A 20,053-nucleotide genomic window follows, 5' to 3' on the forward strand; every position below is an offset into this window, starting at 1 on the left:
TTTATGTTAATATTTCTCATAATTTAACACGCATATTAATCGCCTGAAGATACCTTTAAAATGCAGATGATATCTCAGTACATCTGGGGTGGAAACTAAGTTTCTGCATTTCTAAAAAGCTGTTGGATGATGCTAATCCTTCTGGTATGTGAACCACACATAGAATACCAAGGTTTTAAGTGGTAAAATGATATTGAGACAAAAAGATGTAGGATATCATAACAATTTGAGTTTGGATGATGTAATACATTCTGTTTAAAAAAGAGGATAGTACTAGGTTGGCTTTATGGTGTATACCAAAATTGAGTTGGAGACTGAGTTCCTGCCATTCTTCAATCTCCTTGTTCGTCTCACTTTCCTCTTGTAAATCTTACGAGAAGCTAGCCACTAAGTGTACTAATTAATGTCACCTAGATTCTTCACTTCTTCATACCTTCACTCTTATAATCAGTTACTACCACTTGCAAATAAGCTGCTTTTTCTACTTCCGCTCTAAATGATGAGTATTCTACTTATTCTACTTCAAGAACACATTTCTCTGAAATATCTTCTCTTCCATTTCTCATTATTAGTTTTCTCCAAAAATGACTTGAATTTACTAACTCCATTTTCTTCTCTCCATTAAGTATTCACCTGGAATCTGTTCCCCGGAGCCCCACTTCAGCCTATGTAATGAAATTACTTTCTCAGAAGATGGCTAATAATAACCTCCAGCCATATAAGATGAGAGTTTTCCTGGGGTGCCTGGGTGGCACAGTTGGTTAAGCAGCCAACTTTTGGTTTTGGCTCAGGTCATGATCTCAGAGTCAGGAGATGGCGCCCCATGTTGGGCTCCACGGTCAGCACAGAATTATTTTAATAATGATGGTAGTTGTACCATATATACAATGAGTAATTGTTATATATTATGTATACAATAAGAAATTACTGTTTATAGTTTATAGTTTTAATTCAGTATGTATACTGAATTAAATTACTAAAATTTTCTGATCTCTCACTTGCTTTTTTATTGTCTCTTTAAGGTTACCTCTCACTTTTAACCTTATATTATTGTTGTTTATGTAACGACATAATTTTCCTTCATTTCCTTCCTCTCATTTTCCTTACAAACATAATTTTTTAAAAGATTTTATTCATTCATTCATTCATTCATTCATTCATTCATTTATTAACAGAGAGAACATGTAATCAGGGGGAGGGGCAGAGGGAGAGGGAGAAGCAGACTCCCCAGTGTGGGACTGGATCCTAGGACCCTGGGATCATGACCTGAGCCAAAATCAAGAGTCAGAGGCTTAATTGACTGATCCACCCAGCCGCCCCTACAAACATAATGATTTGAGAGCAAGAGTTAGGTTATATGCACCCTTCCAAAGTCCTATAGAGTGCCTTGTACACCTAAACTCTAGAAATAATAGGTAATAAATTACCATATTACAGAAAGACAAAATATTATTATATAATGATTTTCTTGTACATTGCTATTATTCATTATGTATATACTGAAAATACTTTCTTACTTAAAAGTACATTGGAATCTCTGGGAAAATTAAAAAAATTTTCAAGTAAAAATTTAGAGAAATATTAAAACTTCTCTCATTATAAAACAATTCCACTTATATATAGGAGTTTAATGTATTTCCCAAAGCCAGTATTATCATAAAATGACAATACATGCATAATAAATTAATGTGAATCAATACCAATTGCAAGAAATAAATATATTGTTCATTATCTTTTTCAATTTGTGTGATATTTATCCTATGTTAAAATGTGACATTATAAATAGGAAATTTCACATTTTGAATGTCACTTCTCTTTAAATTCCAAAGTTTCTTTAAAAATAATAAACATCAGCATACTAACACCTCCTTGAAATAATGAATAATTCTGAAGGATGTGTTCATGTCAGATCTAACCTCCTTCTGCAGGGTTATCTCACAAGGAGTAGAAAAACATTGCAGCCCCAGATTAAATGAGCAGCTGGTATAGTGACTCTGATTTGATCATGTTGATTTTCTAGACAGACTAATTGTTCTGATATATGGTTATCACCTGTACTTCATGGTTTCTTGCTTCTACTTCTAATTAATGGATAATTTTCTCCTGCTGAAACTTTAATTATCCTTCTGATTTCAATAAATATAAGAAACAAGACTGTTAGCAAATAGAAGCCCCGCTGTTGTGACCTTTCCATGGCACTTCGTTGGTCAAAAGAAAACTCAGATTTTTCTAAGTGAGCATTTTCCAAAATGGGATATTTTAGGTTGCTGATATATTAGGAAAAAGCACTTTAACAGAAGATTTCTTTAAAAGTTCTAATTTATTTTAACTATTATTTAAACCATCATAAGCATATAATCCTCTATATACTGAGGATGTCTTAATAGAGACCCCAAGTTTACAGTTCAGTCATTCCATTCCTAAGAAGGAATAAAGAAGTATAGATTAAGTATGAATCAACGAGATTTTATTTTTTTATTTTTTTTAAGATTTTATTTATTTGTTTGAAAGAGATAGAGCACAAGTGGGTGGGGGAGAGGAGCAGAGGGAGAGGGAGAAGCAGACTTCCTGCTGAGCGGGGAGAGTGACGTGGGGCTGAAACCCAGAACCCTGGGATCATGACCTGAGCCGATGGTTTAACTGACTGAGCTACCCAGGCAACACAGAATCAACAAGATTTTAGAAGTATTTTATTGAAAGATAAGTTAATGGCAATTAGTAATTCTGAAACAAAATGAAGATAATTATTTACAGCTTTATTATTACCAAATTCTTCATAATATGTCATTGTGCTGGAAAACACGGGACTCAATAGAATCCATAAATTTAGAACAAAAATATTACACTTAGTTGTATTCCAGAGAAGCAGGTTGACTAGAACACAAATTCCAGAACTAAACGTTGCTGGTTATGATAACCACAGCCAAGATACCCAATTATAGTTTCTTTCTCAAAATACAAACTGGATTTTTTTAACAGAAGGAATTATCTTATAGCCTTTTTCTCGGCTAATAATGACAAGTAGGAGCTATTAGAAAATTTCATAGTAACAAAGACAAAGTCATCCTAAAAATAAGTTTTTAAATAAAAGGCAGACACACCTAGCAGTGAAGTACCAAATCTTAATCACTTGTTTGATTAATACTTCTTTCATAAATCTATAAATTAAAACAGTCAATACATAGAATAAAGTTAGATTACAAATAATTATTCCTAATTTGCAGCCTTAAGTGTTTTATCCGACTCTTTTGGCTTCATGGGATTATTCAAATTTCTCTTTCCAATCATCACTCTTTTGTCTTCTTAAAAGCAAATGTATTTAATTGACATTAACTCCACATTTCAGACATCTGTCATCAAAATGACTAATATAACACAACATTTTTAAAGAAAATACTCTATTTCACTTAACAATGGTCTTATGTGGTGGTACTTTGCTCACTTCACAGATGAGAGAAGGAAGGCCGAGAGAAAGGTTAGATATATTGTGGCTGGTTAAGGAAACAGAGACCCAAAACCATGGGGTCTGTCACTATACAACTAAAATTCAGGAGACTCAAACGGAAAAGGATAGAAACACACATATACTTTAAATATAAGATTTATTTAACCACACAAGATTGAGTGAGTTGCACTTGATTAGTTTATATGTTTATCTACATTTAATATTTATTATTTTCAACTTTGCCATTTTATTTTTGTAGAGTATGTGTGTATGTATCTGTATCTATATGCCAACCTATCTTCCTATCAAGTATTCATCTAGCTAACGGTCCACTTATCACTCTATCAATATTTAAGATATAGCATCAGACTCACATAACATCAGTTTAAAACGTAGACCCTTAGCCCTATTTTTAAAGGACCTATTGGATAAAATGTCTCTGAAACTGGGAAACTTTAAAACCTGTGTCCCAAACCTATGGGAGCAGTTTCCTTTTTTTCTATCACCATACAGACTTCATAACCATTAAAAGAATTGTTCTTTCAGCTAAATACATTAAACTTTATGAAAATTCCCCTACGTTGCCACATTTTTAAAAGTCACTGAGGACCAGAGAGCACAAAGCCAGTGTCTGGCATTTGGGAACTATGATTTCCTGTAGAGAGCCTGAAGCTGTTTACCCTTCAGGAAACCCTGTGAAACAGGTCTCCAGAGGATAAAGCTTTCCTATGTGAGCTCCCACAAAGGGGTTCCACTTATCCTGTCATCTAAAGGGGTTATTTCTTCCACCTGTGTAAGGTTTATTTTAGTAAATCATGTTGCCTTATTTTAGCAAATTCTGCAGTTTGGGAATATTTAAGTAGACAAGGGTCTCAAGTTTTTAAACATAGCTTCTTTCTATTTCCTGGGAACTTTTAAGTCTAACTATATTGTTAATGATATACTGTGCAAATCTGTATGTATGTGTTTATGTATTTGGCCCACCCTCCCTTTCTTTCCACTGGGTTCATTTATTACATATTTATTAATACCTGTTTTGAACACTGCACTGTTAGGTGTTAGAATACAGAGATTAATAACACAGCCCGAACTCAGTTCATGAACTAATATCAAAATAGAAGTTCTTGGAAGACAGGGACCATGTTTTATTTGTCTCTGTTTCCTATAGCACCAAACAGAAGGCCAGACACATTGGAAGAAATCAGTATATATTTGTTGATTTAGAAACATTTCTCTCAAAAAAAAAAAAAGAAAAGAAAATCTTTTCTCTCAAAGTTACATTTGTGTTCTAAGAGTTAAGTATGAGGACTTTGAAGAGTTTCATTCTTTGCTTATAGTTGTGTGTATGTCTGGTTATTTAAACTCTGTAAATATGTCTTATGTACATAGGTCTTGTCTTAAACATTTATTGATGTACTATACATAGAGTATGGTAAAGTACACAAATCTTAAATGTATATATTGGTGAATCTTTACAAATTCAGCATGGATTTCAATATAACAAAATTCATAGCACCCCAGAAGCTTCTTTCTCTTGTTGCCTTACATTTGTTGCCTCATTCCAAAGTAACCACCATTGTTTGGACTTCTATCAGCATTGGTTATTATCTATTCTAGATAGATATCTGTTCATAATAATATGTTCATAATAATATTGTCTATTCTAGATAGATAATATATCTATAGATATAATTACATAAAAAATATATAGGTTATATAGAGAGATAATATATCTAATACAGATAATCTACAGATTATTTGTTAATATATATAGGTTATCTTTTCTTTCATCATAGATCTAATAGAATCAGAGTGGTCCTTGAAAAATGTAAATCCAATCAGTAAATGGCAAGTGACTTGAACCATTGAAATGTTAGTAGATAAGTTCAAATGTAGAAATTAAAATAACTCATACATATATACACATCTTAAAATATGACATGATAGAGGATTAACTGAGGTTAGAGTAAAATTGGTAGCATACAGTATTAGAACACCCAAGATAAAAAATTTTAAGGACAAAATAGTAAAATACATTGTTTAAAAACAAAACAAAACAAAAAAATAGTCATGTCAACAATGAAAACAAAAGGAAGAGAAAAAATCCAATACAAGTGAAGTATCTAGCTTTTTATTTTTTTTATTTTTTTTAAATTTTTTATTGTTATGTTAATCACCATATATTACATCATTAGTTTTTGGTGCAGTGTTCCATGATTCATTGTTTGTTCATAACACCCAGTGCTCCATGCAGAACGTGCCCTCCTCAATACCCATCACCAGGCTAACCCATCCCCCTAGCCCCTCCCCTCTAGAACCATCAGTTTGTTTTTCAGAGTCCATCATCTCTCATGATTCATCTCCCCCTCTGACATACTCCCCTTTTCTTCCTCTCCTGTTACCTTCTTCTTTTTCTTTTTTCTTAAAATATGTTGCATTATTTGTTTCAGAAGTACAGATCTGTGATTCAACAGTCTTGCACAATTCACAGCACTCACCGTAGCACATACCCTCCCCAATGTCTATCACCCAGCCACCCCATCCCTCCCAACCCCAACCACTCCAGTAACACTCAGTTTGTTTCCTGAGATTAAGAATTCCTCATATCAGGGAGGTCATGAGATACATGTCTTTCTCTGATTGACTTATTTCACTTAGCATAACACCCTCCAGTTCCATCCACGTCGTTGCAAATGGCAAGATCTCATTCCTTTTGATGGCTGCATAATATTCCATTGTGTATATATACCACAACTTCTTTATCCATTCATCTGTCGATGGGCATCTTGGCACTTTCCACAGTTTGGCTATTGTGGACATTGCTGCTATAAACATTGGGGTACACGTACCCCTTCGGGTCCCTACATTTGTATCTTTGTGGTAAATACCCAGTAGTGCAATTGCTGGATCGAACGGTAGCTCTAATTTCAACTGTTTGAGGAACCTCCATACTGTTTTCCAGAGTGGTTGCACCAGCTTGCATTCCCACCAACAGTGTAGGAGGGTTCTCCTTTCTCCACATCCCCGCCAACATCTGTCGTTCCCTGACTTGTTAATTTTAGCCATTCTGACGGGTGTGAGGTGGTATCTCATTGAGGTTTTGATTTGGATTTCCCTGATGCCGAGCGATGTGGAGCACTTTTTCATGTGCCTGTTGGCCATTTGGATGTCTTCTTTGGAGAAATGTCTGTTCATGTCTTCTGCCCATTTCTTGATTGGATTATTTGTTCTTTGGGTGTTGAGTTTGATAAGTTCTTTATAGATTTTGGGTACTAGCCCTTTATCTGATATGTCGTTTGCAAATATTTTCTCCCATTCTGTCGGTTGTCTTTTGGTTTTGTGGACTGTTTCTTTTGCTGTGCAGAAGCTTTTTATCTTGATGAAATCCCAATAGTTCATTTTTGCCCTGGCTTCCCGTGCCTTTGGCGATGTTTCTAGGAAGAAGTTGCTGCGGCTAAGGTCGAAAAGGTTGCTACCTGTGTTCTCCTTTAGGATTTGGATGGACTCCTGTCTCACGTTTAGGTCTTTCAACCACTTGGAGTCTATTTTTGTGTGTGGTGTAAGGAAATGGTCCAGTTTCATTCTTCTGCATGTGGCTGTCCAATTTTCCCAGCACCATTTGTTGAAGAGACTGTCTTTTTGCCATTGGATATTCTTTCCTGCTTTGTCAAAAATAAGTTGACCATAGAGTTAAGGGTCCATTTCTGGGCTCTCGATTCTGTTCCATTGATCTTTGTGTCTGTTTTTGTGCCAGTACCATATTGTCTTGATGATGACAGCTTTGTAATAGTGCTGGAAGTCCGGAATTGTGATGCCGCCAGCTTTGCTTTTCTTTTTCAGTATTCCTCTGGCTATTCTGGATCTCTTCTGGTTCCCTACAAATTTTAGGATTATTTGTTCAATTTCTTTGAAAAAAGTGGATGGTATTTTGATGGGGATTGCATTGAATATGTAGATTGCTCTAGGTAGCATTGACATCTTCACAATGTTGATTCTCCCAATCCATGAGCATGGAACGTTTTTCCATTTCTTTGTGTCTTCTTCAATTTCTTTCATGAGTATTTTATAGTTTTCTGAGTACAGATCCTTTGCCTCTTTGGTTAGATTTATTCCTAGGTATCTAATGGTTTTGGGTGCAATTGTAAATGGGGTAGACTCCTTGATTTGTCTCTCTTCTGTCTTGTTGTTGGTGTATAGGAATGCCACTGATTTCTGTGCATTGATTTTATATCCTGCCACTATACTGAATTCCTGTATGAGTTCTAGCAGTTTTTGGGGTGGAGACTTTTGGGTTTTCGACAAAAAGTATCATATCATCTGCAACAGTGAGAGTGTGACTTCTTCTTTGCCGGTTTAGAGGCCTTTGATTTCTTTTTGTTGTCTGATTGCTGTGGCTAGGACTTCTAATACTATGTTGAATAGCAGTGGTGAGAGTGGACATCCCTGCCGCGTTCCTGACCTTAGGGGAAAAGCTCTCAGCCTTTCCCCATTGAGAATGATATTCGCTGTAGGTTTTTCATAGATGGCTTTTATGATATTGAGGTATGTACCCTCTATCCCTATACTCTGAAGAGTTTTGATCAAGAAAGGATGTTGTACTTTGTCAAATGCTTTTTCTGCATGTATTGAGAGGATCATATGATTCTTGCTCTTTCTTTTGTTAATGTATTGTATCACATTGATTGATTTGCGGATGTTGAACCAGCCTTGCAGCCCAGGAATAAATCCCACTTGGTCATGGTGAATAATCCTTTTAATGTACTGTTGGATCCTATTGGCTAGTATTTTGGTGAGAATTTTTGCATCCAAGTTCATCAAGGATATTGGTCCGTCATTCTCTTTTTTGATGGGGTCTTTGTCTGGTTTTGGGATCAAGGTAATGCTGGCCTCATAAAATGAGTTTGGAAGTTTCCCTTCCATTTCTATTTTTTGGAACAGTTTCAGGAGAATAGGTATTAATTCTTCTTGAAATGTCTGATAGAATTCCCCTGGGAAGCCCTCTGGCCCTGGGCTTTTGTTTCTTGGGAGATTTTTGATGACTGTTTCAATTTCCTTAGTGGTTATAGGTCTGTTCAGGTTTTCTATTTCTTCCGGGTTCAATTTTGGTAGTTGATACATCTCTAGGAATGCACCCATTTCTTCCAGGTTATCTAATTTGCTGGCATAGAGTTGCTCATAATATGTTCTTATAATTGTTTGTATTTCTTTGGTGTTGGTTGTGATCTCTCCTCTTTCATTCATGATTTTGTTGATTTGGGTCATTTCTCTTTTCTTTTTGATCAGTCTGGCCAGGGGTTTATCAATCTTGTTAATTCTTTCAAAGAACCAGCTCCTAGTTTCGTTCATCTGTTCTACTGTTCTTTTGGTTTCTAGTTCATTGATTTCTGCTCTGATCTTTATGATTTCTCTTCTCCTGCTGGGTTTAGGCTTTATTTGCTGTTCTTTCTCCAGCTCCTTTAGGTGTAGGATTAGGTTGTGTATTTGAGACCTTTCTTGTTTCTTGAGAAAGGCTTGTATTGCTATATACTTTCCTCTCAGGACTGCCTTTGCTGTATCCCAAAGATTTTGAACAGTTGTGTTTTCATTTTCATTGGTTTCCATGAATTTTTTTTAATTCTTCTTTAATTTCTTGGTTGACCCATTCATTCTTTAGTAGGATGCTCTTTAGCCTCCATGTATTTGAGTTCTTTCCGACTTTCCTCTTGTGGTTGAGTTCTAGTTTCAAAGCATTGTGGTCTGAAAATATGCAGGGAATGATCCCAATCTTTTGGTACCGATTGAGACCTGATTTGTGACCTAGGATGTAATCAATTCTGGAGAATGTTCCATGGGCACTAGAGAAGAATGTGTATTCCGTTGCTTTGGGATGGAATGTTCTGAATATGTCTGTGAAGTCTATTTGGTCCAGTGTGTCATTTAAAGTGTTTATTTCCTTGTTGATCTTTTGCTTTGATGATCTGTCCATTTCAGTGAGGGGGGTGTTAAAGTCCCCCACTATTATTGTATTGTTGTCAATGTGTTTCTTTGCTTTTGTTATTAATTGCCTTATATAATTGGCTGCTCCCATGTTCGGGGCATAGATATTTACAATTGTTAGATCTTCTTGTTGGATAGACCCTTTAAGTAGGATATAGTGTCCTTCCTCATCTCTTATTACAGTCTTTGTTTTAAAATCTAGTTTGTCTGATATAAGGATTGCCACCCCAGCTTTCTTTTGGTGTCCATTAGCATGGTAAATGGTTTTCCACCCCCTCACTTTCAATCTGGGGGTGTCTTTGGGTCTAAAATGAGTCTCTTGCAGACAGCATATGGATGGGTCTTGTTTTTTAATCCAATCTGATAGCCTGTGTCTTTTGATTGGGGCATTTAGCCCATTTACATTCAGGGTAACTATTGAAAGGTATGAATTTAGTGCCATTGTATTACCTTTAAGGTGACTGTTAACTGTCTGTTGTCTGTGTTCGTTTCTGCTCTTTGCTGCTTTTAGGTTCTCTCTTTGCTTAGAGGACCCCTCTCAATATTTCTTGGAGGGCTGGTTTCGTGTTTGCAAATTCCTTTAGTTTTTGTTTGTTCTGGAAGCTTTTTATCTCTCCTTCTATTTTCAGTGATAGCCTAGCTGGATATAGTATTCTTGGCTGCATATTTTTCTCGTTTAGTGCTCTGAAGATATCTTGCCAGTCCTTTTTGGCCTGCCAGGTCTCTGTGGATAGGTCTGTTGCCAATCTAATGTTTCTACCATTGTAGGTTACATATCTCTTCTCCCGAGCTGCTTTCAGGATTTTCTCTTTGTCTCTGAGACTCGTAAGTTTTACTGTTAGATGTCGGGGTGTTGACCTATTATTATTGATTTTGAGAGAGGTTCTCTGTGCCTCCTGGATTTTAATGCCTGTTTCCTTCCTCACATTAGGGAAGTTCTCTGCTATAATTTGCTCCAATATACCTTCTGCCCCTCTCTCTCTCTCTTCTTCTTCTGGGATCCCAATTATTCTAATGTTGTTTCGTCTAATCGTATCACTTATCTCTCGAATTCTACCCTCGTGATCCTGTAGTTGTTTCTCTCTCTTTTTCTCAGCCTCTTTATTTTCCATCATTTGGTCTTCTATATCGCTGATTCTCTCTTCTGCCTCATTTATCCTAGCATTTAGTGCCCCCATTTTTGATTGCACCTCATCAATAGCCTTTTTGATTTCGATTTGATTAGATTTTAGTTCTTTTATTTCTCCAGAAAGGGTTTCTCTAATAACTTCCACGCTTTTTTCAAGCCCAGCTTGTATCTTTAAAGTCATGATTCTGAACTCTAGGTCCGACATCGTACTAATGTCCGTATTGAGTAGGTCCCTGGCTGACGGTACTACCTCTTGTTCTTTTTGCTGAGGTGATTTCTTTCGTCTTGTCATTTTGTCCAGAGGAGAATAGATGAATGAGAGAACAAAATGCTAACAGGTTTACAAGGTCCCCAGCAAATATACTGTATACAAATCAGAAAAGACCTGAAACCAGGGGAAAAGAAAGGGAAAGAAAGAAAAAAGAGAGAGAAAAAGAAAAAAAAAAAAAAAAGATAAAAACAAAAACAAAACAATACAAAAAAAGCAGAATATGATCAACTATGATCAGGCTAGTGCATAGATCAGTGCCACACACTAGATTTTGGGCGTATTTTGGTCTGTTAGAGAAAAGTGCCTCCTAAAATTTTAAAGGAAGAAAGACATATATGTACAAAATAAGGGTGGATACAATGAAGGGATGGAAGATGACTGTAAAGATGAAAATTATAAAAGATTTTATAAAAGGACTTGGTAAGATAAGTTGTTTGAAAAAAGAAAGAAGATTTAAGAAAAAAAAAGAAAAAAAAGGAAAAAGGGAGAGTATGTGATCAGGCAGGAGACTAGAACAAAGCCATACACTAGTGTTTTAGGGTATATTTTGATCTGTTAGAAGAAACTGTACCTCAAAATTTTAAAGAGAGAACAACTTATATATATATGCCAAAAATAAGGATAACTACTCTGAAGGGATAAAATATGACTCTAAAAATGAAAAATAAAAAATGTTTTTTTTTTTTAAAGGGATTGATGTTGGTTGAAAAAGGGAAAAAGAAAAATAAAAAAAAACAGTCAACAAAAATTAACTTTGATGAAATAATGAATCATGGTAAAAAAAAAAAAAAAGCCATGAATCTATGTGCAGTATTCCCCTAGCGCTGGAGTTCTCCCATTCTCCTTGATCAATCAACTTGGTCTTGGCTTGCTGGCTGTTTGTGCTGATCTTCTGGGGGAGGGGCCTGTTGCTGTGGTTTCCAAATGTCTTTGCCGGAGGCGGAATTGCCCCGCCCTTGTCGGTCTGGGCTAAGGAAGCTGCTCCGGTTTGCTCTCAGGAGCTTTTGTTCCCTGCAAGCTCTCGGTACAGCTTTGGAGGACCAGGGCAGAAATGGTGGCCTCCCAATCTCCGCCCGGAGGAGCTGAGAACTCGGGGCCCCGCTCCTCAGTGTGCCCCCAGAGAAAAGCAGTCAATTCCGTGTCCCCGGTCTCCGGCCGCACTCCGTGCTCACCCGGCCTGTGATCGAGCGTTGCTATCTCTGGCACCCGACCCCGCACGGAGTCTCCAAACCCAGCAGATCCCTGCAGTGCGTTCCCGCACCGCTCCTCCCCGGGAAGGAAGGGGAGTCTCCCCGGATCTGCTGCTTGTTGGGTCCCTGCTGGGGGAGCCGTGCCCCGACTGGGCCGCAGATCACAGTTTATGGCAACCCCGAGCTGAGAGCCCACGACTCTGCTCCGTCTCTGCAGCCGGCTTCCCCGCTCTGATACCTGGAAGCTCTGGCGCACTCAGGCACCCCCGGTCTCTCTGTGACCCCAAGGGTCCTGAGACCACACTGTCCCAGGAGGATTCCACCCCCCGCTTAGCCACTGCAGCGACGTCCCTCCGCCGAGCCAACTTCTAAAAGGTCCGATTTTGTGCTCCGCGGCTCTATCACTTGCCAGAAGCGGCCGACGGAGGCCCCTCCCCCGCCGTCTATCCTCCCGAATATCGCCTAGGATTCACTTCTCTGCACGCCCTACCTTCCAGTAAGTGGTCGCTTCTCTGTTCAGAGAGTTGTTGCTACTCTCCTGTTCGATCTCCTGTTGAGTTCATAGGTGTTCAGAATGGTTTGATCCCTATTCAGCTGAATTCCTGAGACCAGACGAAATCTAGGTCTCCTACTCCTTCGCCATCTTGCTCTGCCCCTGAAGCATCTAGCTTTTTAAATGCAAAACTTCAGATAATGTTTTGCTTGAAAATTAAGTAAAGTTTGCCTGAAAATTAATAATTTCATATGTATTTCTGCTTTAAATTCCTTCATGCTCTCCCGAAGATATTCTAAGAAATCCAGGTTTCCAACAGCATTTATTTTCTTTCAAGATTTTATTTAAATTCAAGTCAGTTCACATATAGTGTAGTGTTAGTCAACAGCATTTTTTAAAACATCTCAATGCTTTCAAAATGAGTTGGGTTTTTACTTGTAATTAAGAAGTAAATATTTTTTGATTGATCAGATAAAACAAATGTAAACCTTACTCTTTTCAAGAAAGAGAAAAGGATGTTATTGACAGGTGGTAATGAACTGGATAGTAAAACTTAAAAATAGTATACTTAGAAAATAGTATCAGTCGCCCTCTCAGAATTACCTATAAAAGTTTTTGCTTAAGTATTCTGATCTGCTTTACTAAGCTACTTTACTGATCTATGTTACTAATATTTTTTCCCAAGGCAAAGATGAAAAATTACTTAATTTAAAAGTCACCATTCCAATCTGAAACTAAGCTAACTATCAATAGATATGCAACACACTTTTCCTTATTCCTTTAATTCAATGAAGGTGCTTGCGTATTTTGATTTGGATATTATTGTATGTTTTGAAACATAACCAGGAGGAAATTAAGTTCAATATATAGAGAGAGATTTTTAAAATAACAGGATTTATACACTTAAAGTCATATAAATCATGTAATGTGAAAGTAATAGTTTTCCTAAAATAAAATACATTTGTTCTCAGTTTTAAATCTAGTAAAATTATACTGAACTTGCATTTGGGAAGTAGACTCTTGTTTTAAGTGTACATTTATGATTTATGTATTTGTGTGGATGACTTTTGCATTCTTCTAAAAAAGTGAGATCTAGAAACTACATATACAAGAAACTATATATATATACCATATAAAAATAGCCACACATTTAAGGATTTTGTATGCTTATGAACTGGAAACTGGTTTTATTTTCACATTTTTTCTTGTAAGTTGGTAAGAACTATGATCAGCATACTTGAAAACCAAATGCAGATGGAATTATATACCTAAAGTTTCACTTTCATGTTTTCTTTAAAAATCCATTTGTAAAAAGAAAAAAAGAAAATATCCATTTGTAAAAATTAAAAGTAATGGTTTTTGCTAAACAATAATAGATAAGAGTCCTTAAGTGCTCACCATATTCCAAGGACATATGCTTCAAGTTAGCAACTCAAGTGTTTCTTAACACTATGAAGTATAGTCTGTTCTTATTTTAGAGAGGAAGAAACTGATACACAGAGTTTAAATAATATGTCTAGAATCAATAGCTAATAAATGACAGAGAAAAGATTGGAGTCTAAGTAGTGTGACTTTAAATTCTATGATCATAATCACTCCTTTCATTCTGCTGTAAAGACTACAGCACTTCTGAAATGCCTGAAGTAGAACAAATAACCCAACCTAGGGGAAAAAAAAAAAGAAATCCATAAATCCTGGCCTAAAATTTCAATACACATAGAAATAATTTCTAGAACATTTATCTATTGTTAAAGAAAAAGGTCTTGATATACATTTACTGAATATTTAAATAATTTCCTGCATAGCTACTCTCTCATCCCAAATATTTTTACTCAATTGCCAGCTGAAAGATAAGCAACTGTCCCAAGGTAGAGGAAAATTTTTCTTTGAGTTAAATTGAAAGGCAAAGGAGAATCTAGTCAAGGTCACAGAGAACAAGGTATCTTGATGTTTTTAGGACTAAACAGATCTAGGAAGTTAGCATCTGATGTTCAAAATGTCTTCCGTCAAATACTTTTTTTTTTTAAGATTTTATTTTATTTATTTGACAGAGAGAGACACAGCCAGATCAGGAACATAAGCAGGGGGAGTGGGAGAGGGAGAAACAGGCTTCCTGCGGAGCAGGGAGCCCAAAGCAGGGTTCGAACCCAGGACCCTGGGATCATGACCTGAGCTGAAGGCAGATGCTTAACAACTGAGCCACCCAGGCGCCCCCAGTCAAATATTTTCTGAGTGAAAATGTGCCCAATAGGGTAGCATCTGGGGGCTGGAAAGTGATAACGTTTTACATATTAGATTACCTGGAGGCAGCGTTTTGGATTATTCTTGCTATTTGAAAGAAGACTCCATTCCTTGAGTAATACAAGTTGTCAGGTAGTCTTTCATGGTTAACCTGCACATCTAATGTTAAATGTTCTAGCTGTCCTCTTGTTGAGCAAGGAATAAGAGGTATCTGCAACTATGAGTAGGGAATCTGACCTTTTGTGTCTGTGGGATTGAGTAAACAGTTCCTAAAGGTCTAAAAATACCCTTCAAGCTACAAATAAGAAGATCTTCTTGTCATTTTCAGAGCATGTGTTTTATATTTAAGAACATTAACATTCATCATGCTTGCTTCTGCCACCTTAGGTTGCTGGAATCATATAATTGCTATTAAAATTAGAATAGTCTTTATCTTAGAACCTAAGATAACCTAGATTCTTAAGAAACATGCCCTTGTGATTATGAACATTGTGTTAAAATGACTAATCATCTTTGAATTTTCTATTATTTCTTTTGTGATTTTTATGCATATGAGATGATACATTACATAATTATATCTTACACGACCATCTTAAAAAAACACTAGGTGCATGCTTATCTTGTGTTTTATGTGCTTTTTCATCTTTCATGATAAATTCCTGTTATCATATGATTATTAAAATCTAATGCTAAAATGCAGCAGGCCAATAAATCTAACTACCTTGGAGCTCACAGTCTGTGTTTTTATTTTTCTGAGTGTTTGCTCTTAAACTTAGAGGCAGAAAATCATGTAAAAGAATAATAGATCAGTATTTATATGTCATTATAAAGACTTTCCTATCAGTGAAAATGTTTTTCATTGAAACTGTTATTAGCTGTCTATTTTTTCCAAAGGTAAACCAGGGCCATTGTCTTTTATGTGCATTGCTGCTTCTTGAATTACTCTGATAAGAAGGAAAATAACATATATCTTATAACTTTGGTTTTGAGTTTTGATTGTTTGTTTTTCCTGGATTGCTATCTGTCCTCCGTAGTCCATTTCACCAGGGTCCGGTATCTGTCCCCAGATCTCACCCTTGTGCCAGAAACATTCTGTTTACTTGGTAGAGTTTTGTGTTGCCAGTAGCCTGCTTATTTAGGCTTCAAAAAAAATCAATTTACTTCTAAATGCCTGGTAATTTTTCTTTGTCCCCCTTCAATTGGGAAGCACTTATACTGCATGTTTAACTTCTTAATTAACAACAGTTCATTTAAGTTTTTTGAATATAACTTTTATAATTTCAGTGACTAGCTAATCAGTGCTTCAAATCTTTCCACCAAATGGCAGAGAAGAGTAACTATTATCCCAAAAGAGAATCTGGTACTTAGCTGGAAGAGCTTGCTATTCAAGAACATTGTATTTCTTTCAAGTTTCTGGTCTTAAAATTGCGTTATTTTTATATTCTATCCTTAATATATCTATGTTGATTTCAGCATAAGCAGTAGTAAGGCTATCACTGATGACTGTCAATATCTTGCTCATCAGTTAAAGTTCTTTCCAGTGGCCATCCCCACCACCACCTGACTAGAGAGCTAGACCAATCTGTCCCCAGGGTTTTGAGGTCCTGGAGCTCTCATAGGATTAAGCAAAATGTGATGGGACTGATAGGCAGTGTTCATACAAAACAGTCTCAGGAGTATGGTTTTGTAGGAAATTTCTAAAAAGACGGGTGTTTGAAAGTGAAGCTTCTACTGTAAGGAAGACTAGGTGACTTCCAGAAAGTGTTTTCGCTGCTGAGCCTGAGCAGTGGGCTTTCCCTTCCCTAGGCACTTCCAAGGCTCAACTTCCAATTTGATAACCTACTTTCCTGCTTTCTTCTCTTGCCCCAGCCCTGTGTAAGGCTCCCTTTCACCCCTATTAGTACACACTTGTACTGATCTTCCTCATCAGAAACAAAACAAAAGAAACAACAACCATTAAAAAAAAACTCTTATATTCTTGCTTTTTAGAAATAAACTGTGTAAATCTCCCAAAGATCCTGAATTATTAGCTGATGGCAGTTGATAGAAAACAATAGCATTGTCAATATATAAAGGAAATATCTGAGAAAGTCATTAGAAAAAAAGAGTGTAGCCTTAGGAATATGGGAAAAAGGATCCAACACTACTATGGGGCTAGAAAAACCCAGGTTAAAAGAGCCTTGAAAGATCACCTAATCCTAATTCTTTACCTCTCACAGTTTTGCCTCGAGCCAGTGCAGACTTCAAAGAGGATGACATGATAGCAACCTGGCTTATAAAACAAATTTTTCATTCATATCAGTGCCAGGTTTTTGTTAAACCATCACTTTGCTGTTATCCAGAGGCTGGCGAGTTAGAGCCTCTGCAAATTATGTATTTGGCAGTTTAATGAGGTTGTCAAGCTCATCAATTGTCAGAGAAAGAGAATGGGTAATGACAAGGAAGAAAGTTCAAGGTGATGTCTTTGCTAAGCTCTGGAATGCTAATAACGGAATAAACATAAATACAGCATCCCTTATACAAACATAAATGATTTTTACTGCATTATTACTTTCTTATTGTCAACAGCTTCTACATCCTGAGTGGTGATTCTCTTACTGGTTTTTATGTGCCAATTATTTTCTGTTGTAGGTCAACAACCAGCTAGGAAACTAACCCTTTGGTGATCAACTTTTAATTAAAACAACTGCTAAACTCAACATTCACTTTTCTATTATTAAAATGAGTCGCTTGCTGTATAGGGATAACATGGAACAGATTAATTTTCCTCAAGGAGATAAAAGATACAAGGAGAGGGGAAGTAATCTCTCCCAGCCTCATATGGTGTTTGCTTCTTTTCAGATGTTCTGATTAAAAGAAGTATCAAAGTGAAAAAAGGTCACACAGGGAGGCAGTAGGAGTCCACATGTGGTAGCGTGCTGGGTTTAGACAATATTATTTTCAGTAGGATTATGTGTTGAGATCATATCTTTATATACCATTTGTTTTGATACTACTCAAATATTACATGGGGGACAGTATTTACCCAGGCTGTTAGGAGACCAGAATGCAGATAATGAAAGGAAAAAAAAAAAAAAAACTAAAGAAAATAATATCCATTCAGATGTTTTAATATCTTAAACATTGTGATAATGGTTCAGTCCAACGTAAGAATACAGAGTTGATGAGCTACTACAGAAAGAACATTGTGTTTCACTTTAAGACACTTTAAAATAGGTGTTTTCATTACATTAATTTAAAAAATATATTGCAGATTGAAGTAAATTGAAAGATAAGCTTTGATCAGTATTTACAGTTTTAAAAAAATTTGTCTCTCCAGTATATGCTTATTTTGAAATATTGATTATAAATTTAGAAAGTACAATAAAGCAGAAGTTCCCAATGACTGCTTCATGGCAAAATTTTCACTAGCCCACTATAAAAGAGCTAAATGAGAACAACATAGATCTTTATAAAGATTTATTTAGTTAGGTGAAAGATGATTCTTCTCTGACAGAATGTCCTATTAACGTTTTTCTGTGGTAGTAAATGTTCCCTTCTAAACATATTTTACATTTTAAAACACTATATATATATATATATATATATATAATTCTCTTTAAAATATATTTTTGATAATTGTGGTAACATAATGTCATACATTATATTGTTTCTCATTTTTTTTAAACTTCGTGATATCAAAAATGTAGCACCAGCTTCCCTAAGCCCAGAGCATCATTGCCTTTATGTTGTGACTCCTTTTGTTGAAATGATAGAGAAAGAGAGACAGTGGCCGAAGGGGAAGGGAGGTACAGGTTTGGATGTTGGACTGTGACTGGGGCTTTGACATGCAACATGGGGAACATGAACATCCAATCACATGGAATCACAGGCTACATAAATGTTCTGTATAATTTTGCCATTTTGACTATAATGAAGTATTGAAAGAATAGTGTCTTAGAGCCACCAATCTTTTTTTTAAATTTTATTTTATTATGTTATGTTAACACCATACATTATGTCATTAGGTTTTTTTTATTTTTTATTGTTATGTTAATCACCATATATTACATCATTAGTTTTTGATGGAGTGTTCCATGATTCATTGTTTGCGTATAACACCCAGTGCTCCATTCAATACATGCCCTCTTTAATTCCCATCACCAGGCTATCCCATCCCCCTACACCCCTCCCCTCTAGAACCCTCAGTTTGCTTCTCAGAGTCCATAGCCTCTCATGGTTCGTCTCCTCCTCTGGTTTCCCCCCCTTCTTTTTTCCTTCCTACTATCTCCTTTATTTTTATTTTTATTTTTTTTTTTTACCATATAATGTATTATTTGTTTCAGAGGTACAGGTCCTGATTCAACAGTCTTACACAATTCACAGCGCTCACCATAGCACATACCTTCCCCAATGTCTATCAACCAGCCACCCCATCCCTCCCACGCCCCACCACTCCAGCAACCCCCAGTTTGTTTCCTGAGATTAAGAATTCCTCATATTAGTGAGATCGTATGATAATTGTTTTTCTCTGATTGACTTATTTCGCTTAGCATAATACCCTCTAGTTCTATCCATGCCATTGCAAATGGCAAGATTTTATGGTTTTTTTGATGGCTGCATAATATTCCATTGTATATATATATACCACTTCTTCTTTATCCATTCATCTGTTGATGGACATCTTGGCTCTTTCCATAGTTTGGCTATTGTGGACATTTCTGCTATAACCATCAGGGTGTATGTATCTCTTCACATCACTGCATTTGTATCTTTGGGATAAATACCCAGTACTGCAATTGCTGGATCATATGGTAGCTCTATTTTCAACTGTTTGAGGAACCTCCCTACCATTTTCCAGAGTGGCTGCACCAGCTTGCATTCCCACCAACAGTGTAGGAGGGCTCCCCTTTCTCCGCATCCCCGCCAACATCTGTCGTTTCCTGAATTGTTAATTTTAGCCATTCTGACGGGTGTGAGGTGGTATCTCATTGAGGTTTTGATTTGGATTTCCCTGATGCCGAGCGATGTTGAGCACATTTTCATGTGTCTGTTGGCCATTTGGATGTCTTCTTTGGAAAAATGTCTGTTCATGTCTTCTGCCCACTTCTTGATTGGATCATTTGTTCTTTGGGTGTTGAGTTTGATAAGTTCTTTATAGATTTTGGATACTAGCCCTTTATCTGATATGTCATTTGCAAATATCTTCTCCCATTCTGTTGGTTGTCTTGGTTTTGCTGACTGCTTCCTTTGTTGTACAAAAGCTTTTTATCTTGATGAAGTCCCAATACTTCATTTTTGCACTAGCTTCCCTTGCCTTTGGCAATGT

The sequence above is a fragment of the Zalophus californianus genome, chromosome 13 (assembly GCF_009762305.2).
Source record: "Zalophus californianus isolate mZalCal1 chromosome 13, mZalCal1.pri.v2, whole genome shotgun sequence".
NCBI lineage: Eukaryota > Metazoa > Chordata > Mammalia > Carnivora > Otariidae > Zalophus > Zalophus californianus.